At 37.6% G+C, this 17,364-nt stretch overlaps 1 protein-coding gene and 1 long non-coding RNA gene across 2 annotated transcripts in view; both read left to right on the forward strand.

The window, feature by feature from the left end:
* LOC117152166 overlaps positions 1-15,655 on the forward strand; it is a 20,585-nt gene extending 4,930 nt beyond the window's left edge. Inside the window, exons 2-3 of the long non-coding RNA XR_004462451.1 lie at positions 57-66; positions 15,645-15,655. This is a non-coding gene — a long non-coding RNA (uncharacterized LOC117152166). The remainder of the gene's footprint in view (positions 1-56; positions 67-15,644) is intronic.
* Positions 1-17,364, forward strand: part of LOC100746351 (nucleolysin TIAR) — a 589,230-nt gene that overhangs the window by 324,398 nt on the left and 247,468 nt on the right. The gene's annotated exons all lie outside the window — the stretch shown is intronic.

A 17,364-nucleotide genomic window follows, 5' to 3' on the forward strand; every position in this document is an offset into this window, starting at 1 on the left:
GCGCCCGAAGATGTGATCGCAGCCAAGAGCTATCCATGCGCTCCATTATCATGCAGATATATACGCGTAACAATTCGGGAAGATGTACACGCAACGATCCTCCGTCTCGTCCCTTTCCCTATTTCTCTCTCCTAACGGAGAGAGCATTCCGTGCCTGTAGATTGAGTTCAAAGCGATACGTGCGACTCAGGGTAAGTAGAGAAAGGTGGAGAGAGGAGGAGGGAGGAGAGGAGAAATAGAGAGAGAGAGAAAGACGGAGAAGGCCGTATGCAACAAAAGGCAAGGAGGACCGCGGTGGTTGCGAGCGAATACAGAAGCGAGCCACGGAAGAAAGCAGAGGAAGAGGTTTCATAAATAAGTTGATAGTTCTATCGGGCACAGCGCGCGCGGTTACAAATTAGTACATCAGAGACGGTGTACGCGATCGGGCCGATATCTATCCGGTCCGCACAATGGTTAGTAAAGCAAACGTAAAGCCGAATTGCCGACCGCACGAGTACGGTAGACCACAGTAGCATAATAACCAAGAGTAATGCGTGAATTATTGACTGCTTCCTATCTTCCTACCACTAACTCCGCGCTGCTACGTATACGCGCTCTTGCCTCGCGTCGTTCTCGCGTGCACGCGTACACGCGTTCCCACTCCACCTTTTCCGCTTTCAGTATTAAATGGTTTCGTACACGTAGATTAGCTGCTGTCCACCGCACGAGCAGGACCGTACGTCACAAACCACCAAGGTGCCACGCGTGTACGAGCGTACGTGCATACGCAGGTGTCCGTGTGTTTTCGCACGGGGTTGTCACGGAAAACACGGCAACTCTTGCACACGCGTGGATCGTGTTATCGCGGCCGTTCGTTAAACGGATACATCAGCGAACGGTGCTCGGTGGAACGTGAACAGAGGTGAAGGATTTTCTAGAGCGCTAGAACGCGTGAATGAATTGGAAGCCACAAAAAATTCATGAATATTGTTAACCCTTTTGTTACTTGCCATTACGTCAACGCGAAAGGGATATTTAATTCTGCTACGGTTTTCGAATTTTCATATCTCAAGTCTCGTTTCATTTTTACGAATGAAAAGATTGCGTCAAGCACATATATGACGTTGATAGCGAACGTATAGAATTTACGTTCTGAGAAGAAATTTTGTCCGAACATCTAAAATTTCCAATCACCCACGAAACGTTTTTACAGCTATCGTCGGAAACGATCAATAAAGACTTTTGTACCTATTTACGATTACGCATAAGTTGCGAGTAATAAATCAAATTGAGGTTAACTGTTGAACAAGTCACACCACTGATCTATCTGCGTTTGTGATCCTAAATACTTGCACAGAAAGCGATTGGTCACTTGATGAACGTCTAGGGGTTGTTATTACGCAATATGAACTTTAGAGGAGAAAATAGAAAAAAGGAGAATAGGAAGAGTGAAGTGAATTTGAATTGCTAACCAAGCGATGTTGTAATCTTGCGTGATCTTCTATCCACTGACCTATTTGGTCAACACGTAGCATTATAAATAATTTCCTACAACATTAATTACGAATAATTTACATATAGTATGCGTGATACGCAAAACAAGACGGGGAAATTAAAATTTTATATTACATGTTGCAGGGTTTAATTAAAGTTTCTAAAATGAAGTTTTACTTTCATGAGCCGCCGTATATACTTTCAGTTATACCACAAACAAAAATCTCTAATTCGGTATATATTCGACGATATATATGGAATCTATCCAATAGACAAATATTTCAATTCCAACGTTGAAAGTTTCGACGTTGTATGACAGGCCTTCGAGGGATTCATTAAATTGAACTTCTCTAAACAAGACCTCTGTTGTTTCTACCGATGGAAAATACAAGATATCTTACAAACACAGTTAGACATTCTGTTTATAATATGACGAACGTTCCTGTTATTTGATATTGATGTCATTTTAATATATTCGTACGATAACTGGGAAAAAACTGGGAACAAATGCACGAATCTTTTAAAGATTCTACTAATTTCCATGTAATTTTGAAATCTCCATGTGTTTTTGTAAATTCAACGTATTATACTTATAATTCATTCGTGTATATTTATCACGATGTAATTATTCATATTTTACAGACATTATAAATATTTTATCAACATATATTTTAATAATGTTTTAGCAGAGGAAGAGCTGTGCGAATAATTTAAATATTAAAACGAAGTCAAGCTGAGATAATCCAAGTGGTACATTAGGAAATAATTGTTAATCTTAACATAACCTGAATCAAAAATCAAAATTCCCTACTTAAGTTACTTAAAAATGTAGCAGCATATTTAGTATTTGAAAAATTATTTAAAATCTATCATTAAAAATGACAGCTAGAAGACATTTCTTCTTATAATAAAATAAAACTTTCTATATACTTAAACACTGTTTTCCTAAGAAGTCACAGAGAATCGTAAGCAAAGTAAAATGTAACTTATGATTGTTAAATGCTGCAACTTTTGTTCAGATCTTTTGTAGGAAACTCAGAAACTCACGCACGTAACGCAAATTATCACAGCTGCTTAGAAGACGAGCAGCTGTATCTCTTCTTTTGGCTGTAAATTTTCTTGTTTCGTAAACTTTTGATGAGTATTTATAATTCTAAATATTGTTCCGCTAGACAGGGCTAAACTTCGAGTGACAAAAGTTAGTTAGATCTAATATCACGTACGATGTAAAACAGTAATAGTAAAACATCTATGAAACTCATAAGAATAACAAATTATTTTTCACTGGCGCTACGAATAAGGTTCACGTGTTATTGGCAAATTATTTAGAAATGCATATTTCTATCTTTAGGCTTTAGGAACATCTAAATAGGTTTTAGCAGGACCGGTGAGAAGGTATTTTTATACTAACGATAAATAATAAATTCGGATGTTATAATAGATCGTTTTAACGTTCATTTGTTGGTGATTAATATTTTTGTAAATATTCAAGTAATACAAGATTGGTATATTTGAAAAAAAAACTTTCATTAAAATATAAAGCCTCTGTTTCTGTTGTAGGTAATTTTATTTGTCACTAAAAAGACCATTATAATTTTGCATTAAATTAATGGAAACGTTAAAATGAAGAAATATGTGACTGGTATGTGCAGACAACTGTTAATTATTTCGAATTCGGTCCGCATTTCAAGGTGGATGGCGCACGGCAACAAAGGATATGCGTCTTTTTTTCCTTTCGCACCAAAAAATTTACGCTACCACAGGTAACGTCACCGAAATGAATGCACACATGGAAATAAAACCGCGTGTTTCCTGGCTGTTAATGACGTATATTCGAATTTTCGTAGCACAAATTGAAATTTATTACTCAGGAAAGGATACACAAACAAAGAGAATCTTTTTCATTTGCGTCATGCACGCACACGCAATTCCCGATTCTTCCTGCAGGCATTTACGAAAATCCTCAATTTACAAATCTTCAACACCAGGATTTACAAATTGCTGATGCGTGAAACGATCGTACAATTGTTTACCTGGTCGAGTGATTCCCCATGACCCAGACTTTCTCTATAAACTACACAAAATACAGAGTGATGAAAAAACCAAATACACGATGCACACATACATTCGTCCAATCGAATTGGCTGTAAAAAGAGAAGGAAGAAAATGAAAAAAAAAGAAAAAAATTAAAAGCCAAAACTAAAACTCGTTTTCCGAAAAACAAAGTGCGAAACTCAATGTTCTCGGAACAGGAAGTTTCACTCGAAAATGTAACGCAAACATCTTCAACAACAGTATTCCAATTTCGAATATTCTGTTTTCAAAGTTATTTCACTAAAATCTTGCTAAATTTTATCGCGTACTTTTTTTCGTTCCTCGTAAACAAGTTATCAAATTTGCTCGAAGAAGAGCTCATCGTTTTTCCCTGAGCAACTGAAAAGTGTAATTTAATGGCCGGCTATAAATTCTTATATACATCATTGCGGCTTGTATAGTCACGCGGACATGCTGTCCCCGTTAGTCTTGCGCTTGACATATGTGTATACGCGATAGAGGCATGAACTTCCTATACCTAGTACAAGCTGGGTTGCAGCCGATGTCGCCTATCAGCTCGATGGAGGAGTCATCGATCAAACCTAAGCGAGCGTGGTAACGACGGTGAAACTTGTGAGACAATATCCTGCTTCGAGGTGGATAACTCGTTAAAGGAGCACGCTAATGGACAGAGCAGCTGGCGACTATACATGTATAATTGGCCGAAGATTCGCTGTTCGTGTTCATTTATAATATCATTATAGATATGAACTTCGTCCTTTGACGTCTGTAAACGAAACACATAATGCATCGTGTGGCTTTCATTCACGAATACGGAACTAAGAATATAGAATCAAACAGATGAATAATAATTCGAAATCTATTAATTTATAAAATACTAAATACCGAGAGTTGAAGAAAGAAAAAACGAAAATCTAGCACGGAAATCGATACTTTTAACGGTCGAAATATGACTATAGACCTGAGGTTCGTTAAAAATTTCTCAAATTAGGCAGACAATACATCCTCGTACACAATAAATGAAGAGATGTATAATATACTCGCAATATATATATATATAAGTAACTTTAATCGAGTACATTTAATCTGTCCCGTATACAATTTTCTTCAAATTAATATTTTCTAAATTTTGTATTTCTAAATATGTATTTTTACACTTATTATGCTATTAGATGTATCTTTGACTTTTTACAAAATTAGACATCTATTTCTGAAAGGATTGATATCTAAAAAGCTATTCTTCTTTCAATCAACTTAGTCACCAATTGCAAAGTGTGTCATTAAAACAAAGAGATGAAGAAAAATGGAATTTTTTACATGTATTCTCCATTTACTGGCCCTGTTTCTTCATATCGCCTACACTACTAAATCGTCCAATTTAATAAATTGCAACGAACGTTGGTTTAATGAAAAACAGATTAGAATCCACGTCGAAAGAAAACGCTTCTAGCGACTGTTTAGAAACTGCCCTAACTCCTGACAGTGCTAACGCACCATCACTTTGATGTAGCATCTGAGATGGTAGGGTACGAGGAAGGGATAACTCGGATGAAAAGACGCAGCGGATGAGATGTTACATCCTACCCTCTGGAGAAGACGCAGAGTGGATCTTGTGTTCCGTAGGACAGAGAGAAGAGAGACAAGAGACAGAGTGAGTGAGTAAGTGAGAGGGAGAGCGGTTAAGGAGGGAGTTCGAGCTCTTAATTAGCTACAATTACCGCAACATAGCAATGTCGAGCGAATCGCCCGAGGCTTATCCTCCATCCTTCCATCTACTTCCATCTGTATACCGTTCCTCGTTCCTCTTTCCTGTCCTCTTATTCCTCTTTCCGTATCCTCGTCGTCGCACGGAATCCTATGGTTCTCTTGTAGCCGGTACCTCTTTTTGGAACCCCATCTCCGGGTTATTTCTCGTAAAACAGCCAATTTACGAAGCCAATTTAAACTAATATGCAGAAAATAAAAATCGTGTCGGTTGCTTTCTTTCCACCCGTTTTGAAATTTGCTGCCAGGTAATAGTTGTACTCATGGCGAGTTTTCTCTTTTTCTTCTTCTCTTCCCTTCTTTCTCTTATTCTTTCTTTCGTATTACTTTCATTATTCCATATCGGAACGAAAATTCGAAGAGCACGAGGCGATTGTGATCGGAAGAACAGAGGAGGCGGAGGCGTATAGTCGCTACTACCACCACAGCCTCGGGTCCGCATCCGCTGTTGTTCGGGATTTTAGTTGGATAATGAGGAATCTTATCTAATATAATGGTACAACCTGCTGTATCGGTATCCTTCAGAGGAAACTTTTATTATTTACCTTGTAACTGTTCTTAATCCACCTTCCTCATCCTTTCGCTCGCGTGTCTTGTACTTTCCCTGCTTTTATAAAGGAGCCCTATCGCTTTTGTTATTTTCGTGCTTCCTGCATAGCAGCATCCTGTCTATGAATGTGTAATTCAATTAGCTGTAACGGAACGTCCTGCATGCAAAAATATGTGTTTCTTTACGGCAGCGGATCAAATATGGTAATTTCGAGTAAACTCGTTACCGATTTCGGATTTTGATTCGATTCTTGCTTTAATTCTCAACGAATTGGAAATTAATTACGATGCCGCGTTAACTCGCGCTACCCTGATTTAACGGGGGGAAAAAGTTACGGGGGCGGTCGTACGTCATCGTTCGATATTTATGCTATCTGTGCGTGAAACGGTCTGTTTATGAATTCCTACATCGATATTTCATTTTATTTTTTAAATAATCTGCAAAATATTTTATCGGTCGTTAGCCAATGGCACCTTTAAATTACTTTTCTTTAATTCGATCAATGCTAACAGTGGATTTTTTGTTTATGCTATTTCCGTACGTCTGCCTGAAATATGAAATATTCATCTTACGTTTAAAGAATTGGATTTCGACAAATTCTGCAAGCAGTATTAATTTAGAAAAGTTGATTACAACAATGAAATGATCGATTTAACATTGCATCTCTCCAATTTAAATAAAATGGAGTTTAACTGACTTTATAAAATATTTTGTTAGAAAGTAACAACAAAATAATTTCGAATCTTGATTATTTCTGATTCAAACCGCGTGCGCGCCTGATTAGTTTTCCTTCAGCTTATTTCCCATTACGACAAGCTATTTGCATACAGGGCTAACTATTTTAACGAATTAAACGATCCTCTTCAAATTCTACTTTTACGTCTTTTTTCTTCTCTGTCATAAAGAAAATACCAAAACTCTGTTGGTTACCTGATAGTATACGTTCGATCTATGAGTGTACGGGAACAGTATGAAAAAATATGTTTCTGAGTGACAGCGGACACACGTTATTTCGCAATGTATTGCTTGTCGAAGGATAAAGGGAAAGAAGCAAACTCGGTGAAAAAGCAAAGGAAAAAGCCTGTCTCGATGAACATGAAGAATAGCGGATTGTATTCTGGCAGGCCGTTGCCAATAGCTCATGGATTCTGTGGCGGTCGGCTACGCGTCACCACGTGTACGTTCCGCATCTCGGTTTGTCTCCTCCTTCCATCGACTCGACAACTGCTACGCCCACGATCACAAACGGAATTATTTATGAGTTTGAACATGAGCCAGAGCTCTTCCGCAAGCCACTAAGACGCTTCCGGACGCTAGTCGCATTCTCTGAATATCGGGATAAGACGTGGGACCAAGGTGATCTTGCCACATTCTGGAATTCCATCATGATTCGACTTAAATTAAAGATGCATAACGATGCACACGATTCGCATAACAACGGGACGATAGCAGTAAACGTTTCTGCGGTAGCTTTTACTTAACCTTCCTCTGATATCTGTTTATACATTCCAAAGGAATTATTCCTCTATACACCGTTCTCTTTGTTTAGGATGGCTGGTCCCTTGGAATGCAACGAGCTGACGAATAGATTCACGTACAAATTCTAACGTCGAGTTTGCTACTCATTTCTATGAGTTTGATTAGTTAATTCCAACGATTATTGTTTTAAGAAAATGACTAAAATACAGTTGATTAGCGGACAAAATATTTGGGAGGAATTGTTAATCATTTGAGAATTCTCATTGTGTGAATATAAGCTTTCTGGTTTCATGATTAATGTAAAAACGCGCGAACTATTTAAGTTTTATTTTTCCTTAAATGTTTTGTAAATAAAAGTACTGAAATTATATCTGTATAAAATTTTTAATGAAAACATTTAATTTTCGAAGCATAAAATTGATATTGCATACAAATTTACAAACCATGAAACTCGTAATTTTATTAAATTACAAGAGAGACATGTGAGTACCTACACCAGTTGTGTACATGAATTTGCAAATAAATGTTGCTTCGCGCTTCCAATTGAGTATCCTTTATGCTTAAACCATCACACTGCAAATATTTAGCTTCATTTTAATCGTGTAATAACGTTTCGTTTAATGTTACCATTACGAAATTAAAGCCCTAGTGAAGTTCGTCCTATAAAATCATTGTTTAATATCAGAATTAACGACAATATGAGAATTTCATTAAATACAAATCTACGTAACAGGGAGCAATCTTCAACGCTCGTATTTCATCTTCTTTTATATTTCACATTTCTTTCATTCTTCAAAAATTCTACAAGCGCTGTGACAAGAGTAGTAAAAAAGTTTTGCGCTACACGCTGGTCCCCGAAAAGGTAAATTCGATATATCTTCTCGAAACTTTGAAAATCCTAGCTTGTCACGAAACGTGTATTTTCAATAATGTAAAACGTACATCGATATTCGGATTCTCGGACTTCACATCGAAAGCGTTTCCTGTTTTAAAAACTGCGAGCTGAGTCGCGTACACGCAAAGCCCTTTCGATGTCGATGCTTGTGATCTATTTTTTAAACAAATCGTACATTCAAGCCGCCTGCCGGTTCCCGTTCCACTTCGCCAACGCTACCATTCGTGCAAGTAGTTTTGTAAATCACGCTAAGTAATGATAGCTAGAAATATTTTCGTTAGCCGGATCACGTGTAACGCGGTGGTTCTTTCCGGAAACGTTGTACGGATTTTATTCGAGTAGGATGAAAAAGAAAAAAAAAAGTGGCGTGAGGCATGCAGTAAAATTTCGACGATTAATTATACGCGGATTCGTTGCGACGAAGCTGAGAATAAACTTGCGTGTTACAAAAGACCATTCTGTGTCACGTATTCTACTCTACTTAACGCGATAGAAACACGCCTTAAATAAATCGCTTGAAATTATGCTTAAAAAAAATTCCACACGCGGTTGCATCCGTAATAAATAATAATTATAATTATCATTAACAAACGTTATGATCGCAACCGTGTTCCCGGCACCTCGGTCTACTTTCTAGGATTCTATTAACAATCCTCGCGGTTTTCAGAAAATTTTTAACTGTTTCGTGGTTAATAAAAGCTCCTTTATTTGCACTGTCCACATTTAAATATCGTGAATATGGTTGTTACGATTAGTAACATCGAGCTCTCCAACAGTGAATTTTTAATTGCCATTAAATATTCTTTTTCACTCGTTTCAAATTGCTTTTCCAAGGCAGTACAGAGATAATATAGTTACTGTATCAAAAGAGAGTTAAAATATCCGTGGAATTTCTAAGTAAACGTGATTGCAATTTTCATTTTAGCATTCCAATTCTGAAAATGTGAAATCTGAACGTTTTGTTGAAAGTTTCAAATTTTACATATTTAATTTTAATCGTCAACACTTGGTTATATAATTAATTTACTCGTGTTTGTCGTGTTTCGTACAATTTTGACGTTAGACAGGGGAGAATAATTACTACGTTCAATAATCCTTTAATACGATTCTTTCCACTCGTAACCAGCATATCACTTTGATACTTTGAATTACGACTTCTGAGGAAATATATTCCGTAGCTTCTTTCCTTGCCGTGCATCAATGTTACCGAAAACAGAGGTGAAATCCTTTCAGTATTCGAACCAAGAGTAGCATTGCAATCACTCTAGTTCGATCCAGCACCAGCGAGCGGCGCCACTTAATGGGTAAGTAGATACAGACGTTATTGGGTCAGACGTTGCGATCTCTTTCACTAACAATAACACGTAACGTTAGGTAACGAACATGTAATGTTAGGTGATTGTCTGACGATCCAGATAAAGAATTACATACAAGCACAAAGATAAAGTATTGTAAACAAATGCTCGAAAATATCACACGAGTTGTACAGATACGTTTTGATTGTCATTTCAATTTTAAGTTTTATTTCTGAGTAATGCACACGGCGCTTCGACAGAAATAAAATTGGCGTTATTCTTTATGACAATCTGTGGTGAAAAAATATCAAGTTCTGGGAAATATTATATTCTAGTACGATCTGCATAATAAAAAGCCACTCATTACATTTTTATAGTATTATTAATTTAGTATATTTCTACATTATTACTATATTTTCGGATATGTATATCTTTATGCTTACATTTGAGTTTGTTTAAATTATCAGTAGTACGTATAAATATCGTCCTTAACGTTATACTTGATTGAAATATTTGTGCAAGTTTACAAGAGCTATTATCGGCTATGATTGTGTTTTAAGGTATTAATTAATATATTTGAAAGTGATATCAGAAATTTCTACTTATATAATAAATGTTACATATTAGGATATGAAGATATTCATACATAAATATACATATTATTGGGAATTTCAACTATAAAGTTTAGAACATACTTTCCATAATTGTTTGCCATATCCATTTATTAATCAGTCGAGGTCGTTAATAGAAGATAATAACATTAGTCATGAATTGCAGAATATGAACTCTAATTACTCGAGGAATGTTTATATGACAAGTAAAAGACAATAAAATAACTGATTTTAATATTACGTACTTCCAAAGTTTATCCAAACTTTATCCCTTGTGTAGCATTCAATGGCCAATGATACACGTACAGGGGAAAATCTATATAACTGTCGGACAAGTTAAAAGCAAACGTTTTATTTGTCCAAATGTTCGTTAAGTGAGAATAATAAAATACGATAAAGTTTCCAATAAATTGAAAAATTACTCCTCTTGCACATTTGCATAGCGTCTATATATTAAATTCGCAGAATAATTGCGAAATAAATACGTTGCTAATATATTCATTAAATCCTTTTTCACTGAGTACCTTCGTTAATTAATCGTTTCTACATGAAATACATTTCAAAAATAAAAATAAAAATGTATTGATTGGTGAAAGAAAAATATTCTTTTGGAATACCTAAAATAATGGATATCTTGTAGAAATAAAATTTTTGTCATTTAAATACTGAAATAAGCAATCCATTTCCAAATATGGCAATTTTATTCTTTAAATCACAATATAAAATACGATAAAATGAAAAATAAAATTATCCATATACGGCATAAACGATTTACATATTTTAATTGCAGAAGGGAATAAAAATACGAGTATTGATTTAAACATAATGGGCAACGTTGAACAACTATAAAGCAAAAAATGAAATGTCGAGGGAATAAGTGAATTTCTTTTAACGAAAATGAAAAGTATAAAAAAATTTTTATAAGGGTATCTTCTGGAACTTATTTCATTTATTTCATGCACACATACTTTCGTTTAGACATGCATACCATTGCTTTAAATAAACGCGGAAGAATCCGACGTAGCTTCTTGGCATACGATTGTAAGTAAAACCATTTGCTTCGAGAGTAGGGAACTCCCTTTGAAAGTAAATTTATTCTGGTAACAGTACCTTCGGTCGAAAATTCCTGAAGAATATTGAAGATTCAACGATAAGATACTTTCCACACAAAGGCAAACAGCTACAAACACTGCGAACGCGTATACTCCTTACGGGCAGATTGTTCGAGGATTCAGCAGCAGATTTCGCTACAGATCTGCGAAATCATGCCATAGCGTTTATACTTAAGCTTGCGCCACGGTTCACCTTCGGCGGTTGTATTACATACGTGGCAAACTTTTTAGATTGTATGTTATATAATTTACAAGACACTCGGTCCATAATTACTTTCGAGAAAAAGATCCCTAAATGCATTTTCGTCCTAGAAAAAGAACTCGGAGAATTATGAAAATCCTGAACGTTAAAGGATAATTCGGAAATTCACTACAATTGAGGTTTACAATTTCCTATTATTGAAACTAAGATGGCTGATTACAAAGGAGCCTGTTGAAATTAAAAATAAAAAATTAAATTAAATTTCTTTCTTTCATTAAATTCAAATAATGCCATATACCTATACTGTATTTGCTTGTACATACTTTTTGTAAGAGTTTGTTTTAAATTAATGTACAAAAAAAAGATTAGAATGAAATGAAGAAAAAATTACTTTCCTTAAAAACTCATGCTTCGCATCTATCACTTCTCTTATGAGTTTCGCCTGCATTTCACTTTTAAAATAACTGTATAAACACAGTATTTGCTAATACTTATATATGTATTGTTAATGTATACAATTCTTGTTTTATATTTGTTTTTAAGAAAACATAATGTATGTAGTATTTGCGAAATGCTACGTTTCTATAAATACCGGAATCTTTTATTGAAAAATCAAATAAATTACCAGTAGCTCGTTTTCTTTTATCAATGGGCTTCGCAAACCACTTCAAAGCAGTAGTCGATATTCTTCCAGACATGGAAATAGGGCTGTCAATCGCCGAAAGTTCAAACATCTGTAGACTCCAGGAGAAGTGAATATTTCCAGAACATAATGTGAAGTGTTTGCATAGCAGATGGCACTAAGCGAACACGCTTCCTTCGAAGTCACTGTTGCTAATTCTCAATTAATTGGCGATCAGTCAGATGCAACTGATTGGTTGATATCGCAAAGCTTGAACGAGATTAACGTTCAAGATGGAGATAAATTAAAGATGCGAAGTAGTAGTATGTTTAGTTTAATTATTTGCATTCTTTAGTATGCACAAAGAGAATCAGTAGCAAGTTAAGATGCAGAATAATGTTATGTTTAATTAGTTTAGTTGCAGTTTTGAGTAACAGGAAGAGTATGACGCTCTAATGAAGACTTGTAGAACTGCCTCAAGAAGCTTCGCCTAATCTTATATACTAACTTTCTGTTCCCGGGTTCTCCTTCTTACCTGGTTTTTATGGGATGGGAATCTATTATTGCAAATCTTGCATTTGTGTACTTTCGTAGGTGCGTATCCTCAGGTATTGCTGATTGTTGCTCAGATGTTTACTTTACACCTGACCCATCGGGCACTTAAATTGTTTATTAGCCTCTTAATGAGGTCCGCATCGTAAAATTTACAACTTGGCAGGTAGGAAGTTCGGACTTTCTCAAAAGACGACAAATGTGCTGTCCGAGTCATAGCCGGACGGTCACTTCAAATCCCGAACAGTTACAACGCGTCTCGTAGGTCGACACTTTCGTATACAAACGCGTCGAACACCAGTCAAACTTAACAGCTTCCGTTTGTATAGATATGAAGGATGTAGCATTTATTAAAGCATACAAATAACAGCCAAACGTTAAAAATGTCTATCGATATCATCTTTCGATCGCTTGCAAATTTTCAACCATTTTCCTTAACATCATTTACTTATTACACCAACTGATTTTCTTTTCGATTTCATGTAAAACGATTAATACACGAAGTACAAGTAATTTCTATCCGTATAAATATGTGTGATATATTCAATAATGTATTACGAGTTTAACTGAAGAAGAAAACTGTACTTGGTATTGAATCAATACTAGAAAGCAAACAGGGAAATCGATAAAGTACTATATACGGTACTTACATTATATTTATCGTTCAAATTGAAAATTTACGCGCAATCTTGACCGTTTCGAAAGAATCAAAATAAGAGGCACGTATGATAATCGACTGAAAAATTTAGATTAAATTTAATATTCGTATAGAAGAAAATAATGCTTTATATAAGCACCTCTAATATGTTTCGAAATGTACCTTATCAAACATTTTCGATAATTGAAAAACTTGATGGAAGTCAGTAAACAGACTATTATTAATTAATGAATTTTATACTATTGACGTTATCTAATATAAGACCAAGTTGACGTATAACAATGTAATACACTCATAAGATAAATTTACTAGGGTTATAATTTATTGGCTGTACCAATAACAAATGTAAGTTACTGATACATTAATTAGCAATTTATTAGAATAATAACAATTTTCGTGATAACCAATTTACATAAAACGATTAACGAATGGCATTCACCGATACAATGTGATTCGAGTAACATAATTGCCATCCAAGCTTACATTCCATTTGTTGTTTTTATTTAAATCGCATGTAATCAAGTAAAATATAGAAAATAAAGATTAGTACACGGCTGATCGCATCCGGCTTTACAACAAAATTTCAATACAAAATCTAATTAGCATTTTATTCTGAAAAGACAGAAGTATATCATTTCAATATAATTCTTCTATACCTTCTCTATCTCTATTTATCGATATAATATCATATATAATAATGGTATCGATATATAAATATCATAGATACTTCGTGTTCTATTAATTTATTCATTTGTTATACACGAAGAATAACCTAGTTTATTTCTTAGTTCCATTGCTAAAAAATTTAGCTAATTATGGTTTGCTTTGCTTAAAGTAAATTGCCTTCAGTTCAATGCAACTGGTACGAATTACTGGCAGATAAAAGTACATTTAAAAAAGCAAAATATAACGGAAGAGAGAAACTGCAACACAATAAAAAAAAACAATTTCTCCTCTGCCATTCCGTCCTCAGAAACTTTGATAGTCTAGACATTAATTCAATGGATTCTATCTAATTTATCTATCCGAGTTCTATTTATCTAATCGATTCTGATTACGTTTGCTGAAAAATCGCAAACAACGATGCTTCTATTACGATATTCCTCGCTAAAATCTAGAAATGCATCACTACTACGAATCCAGGAAAAAATTCAAGCGCTCGTAACAATAACGTTTCATATACGATATTCGTTAAAAAAGAGGGGAAACAAGAAATGGGAAGTAAACGAGCGGAAGACAAGTTGAGGGGAAAAAAGGAGGAAGCGTGAATAATTCGAAAGGACGAGAGCAGTGGTGCATGGACGCATCGAGCAACCCTTTCAGGTTGGCGGCGAGCGAGCGACTGCTGGCTCGCGTCTTAACTCGTGCGATTCCGCGGACGCTCGGGAACGCCGGCGCCTCTGGGCGTCGCGACGGCGGGCGTCCAGGGCTGGCAGGCTGGCAGGCAGGCAAAGGCAGGCGTCCCTTCGCGCTCTCCCCGCCAGACGAGTTCCGACTCTACGCTCGGCCGGACGTGACGTAACGCGAGCAGCGTGGAGAGCGTAGAGAACGTCGTCGCCGTCGTTCTAGTCGTCGTCGACGTAGCCGTCGTCGTTACCGTTCCTGTCAACCCTCTCTCTCTCTCCCTCTTACACACGCACATACATACACACACGTAGTCTCTCTCCCCCTGCGACACAAACACCTCTGTTCTCTCGTGCACGCCGAGATACCGAGCCGTTCGCAACTCGTTGACGTTTCCTCGTCGCAGATCAGTCGAGTGTCAACGACAACAGTCGGCACGACGCGCGTCGGCCTTCCCATCACGGTGTAGACGCGCCACGCACGCAGCACCGCGTGCGTTTTCACGCACGCCACTGCGTAACAACGGTGCGTCCACGCTCCAGCTGTAAAATAGACACGAACTGACGGAGTAATTTATCGCGAGCGGGGTCAAGTGCAAGTGAGACGAATATTCTATACGAACGAGTGAAAAGGAAACTTTGTGGTGTGAAAAAAGATCATCGGGAAGCGGAAGCAGTTTCGGTGGTGGTTCGATTCGGAGGATCAGAAGCGGACCGAGATCACGTGTGATTAGTTGGAAAACGACACGCTCGTTACGTTACGGTGGATCGAGAGATCTGTACTGGAAATTGCGATACAAATCGCGGGAACGTCGTACAGAGAGAGGAGGAAATTTTCATGATTAGTTGGAGATTAAACTCGTGACGGTATCCCCGATAGAGAGAAAAAAAGTTAAACGCCGAGAAAGTTTCGAGGGAAGCAAACTCAAGAAAATCGAACAAGATCTTGAACGAAGCAGATGTCAAGAGATATCGGTAGGTCGAAGTGGGGTCGTGCGGCGATGTAAAGTAATGTCGCGAGGGAAAAGAGTTACCGCGATCTTGGCGACGTCGCGATAAATAGATCGCAGACGGTAGTATGCAGTGACTTCTTGATCTCGTCTAAACGACGTACGACAGCTTCCGACAGTCAGTTTAAAATATTACTGATCGAGTAATGCCACGTTCACGGCACATTAACGTCAGCGATTGATCCACGGTAGCTGCGATCGCTGTCACTTGTACGATCTACGCGCACATCCTGTACGCTTTCAATCATACGACTTGTCTTACCTGTCTTACCTATCCAACGGTATTGTTTTCCCGATCGAACGATATAACATCGTGGAAAATTCGCTGGGTGCCGCGGACTAGTAATCCTTCCTGGATCACGTGACGAATCGCTGAGAAGACAATAGTTCGCCACGGCGAAACCGGAACCTAGCGAAGATGCTGACCATGTCGACCTTGATGATGCCCACCACGATGACCACCATGACGAATCCTGGACCTATACCGGCACACAGCATGCCGCAGAAGATAGAACCGCCTAAGCTGACCGCAGCAGCTACGCTCACCCACACAACTACAACCGGCAACAAATCAGGTACCGCTTTATACTACAGATTTATGGCTTTGCACTATCACTCGAGCGCGACTCTAAGATAAATTTAACCGGTACATTGTGCCGCCGAGTATGCTCCGTTGCTCCTGTCAATCTGTGAACGATATACGTCGCTAAAGTTACACTCTCGCCGTTAGGACGGTCGCGCGAGGTCGGTATCCTTGTTCGGTTTGCGCTCTTTTAAACCGCTTAATGCCCATCCATCAAATTATTGTATTCGAGAGAAGGGAGCTGCGAGCCAGTTAATGTTTCGACACAGTTATCAAGCCGATAACGTCGATTCGTTTTTCGTCTAAACAGCATTCCATTCTCTCTCTATCGCCTATTTGGAACGAAAAAATCGACGAAAGGAAAAAGTATGTAGGCACCGTCGCGCGTTATGTAGCTATGAATGTCGACAAATTTTTCTCATCCTACGATACTTGTTCGATGTTTAATGTATTTACATCCTCATCGACCTGTAAACAAAATAGCCGAATTAATTTTGCGGTTTACACAGCTCCTCCGGCGTCGTGTTCGCGATACGGCGCCAATTTCTGTGGACACATTGCCACGAGGCAAAAACCTACTAAATAAGCTCAGCGTTCTCTAATCATCTTTATTTATCTCGATTTGCTGTCTCCTCTCTCCTGCTAGTTCCGGCGTAGTTCGAGGTATTGCATGAAACCAACAGCTTCAGAAATTTTTATCCCTTTTTATTTCATACATACCATTTTGATACTTTTGCCGCGAAACTACCGCAATTCTGTGTTCCAATTCCGGCGTCCATAAAAGAAGTGCTAACTTCTTGTAGGGTATGCGAGGGGCTAGGGGGGCGGAAAGTTGGGGGGAGAGAGAGAGAGAGAGAGTAGCAAGGCCGGCTGATCTGGATGTGACCCGCATAGAAATTGGAATATACGTCTCGGCTTTCTAAGATGCTCGTGAAAGTAATAACGTTGATCGCCAGGAATTAATTGCTCCCATTACGGATGTCGACTTTTCTCGATTAGCGTTCGTGACCGGCCGTTCTCGCGCGACTTCGTTCCCAACCAAGAGATCTACCAACGGCCGAGAGCAATTATCTGCCGGTAATTACCGGCTAATAAACATTTACCGTGAGCCCCGACGAAACGTTATAGCTCAATTAAAAATTTATAACTCGGCCGCC

The sequence above is a fragment of the Bombus impatiens genome, unplaced genomic scaffold, assembly GCF_000188095.3.
Source record: "Bombus impatiens unplaced genomic scaffold, BIMP_2.2 scf_0739, whole genome shotgun sequence".
Classification (NCBI taxonomy): Eukaryota; Metazoa; Arthropoda; class Insecta; order Hymenoptera; family Apidae; genus Bombus; species Bombus impatiens.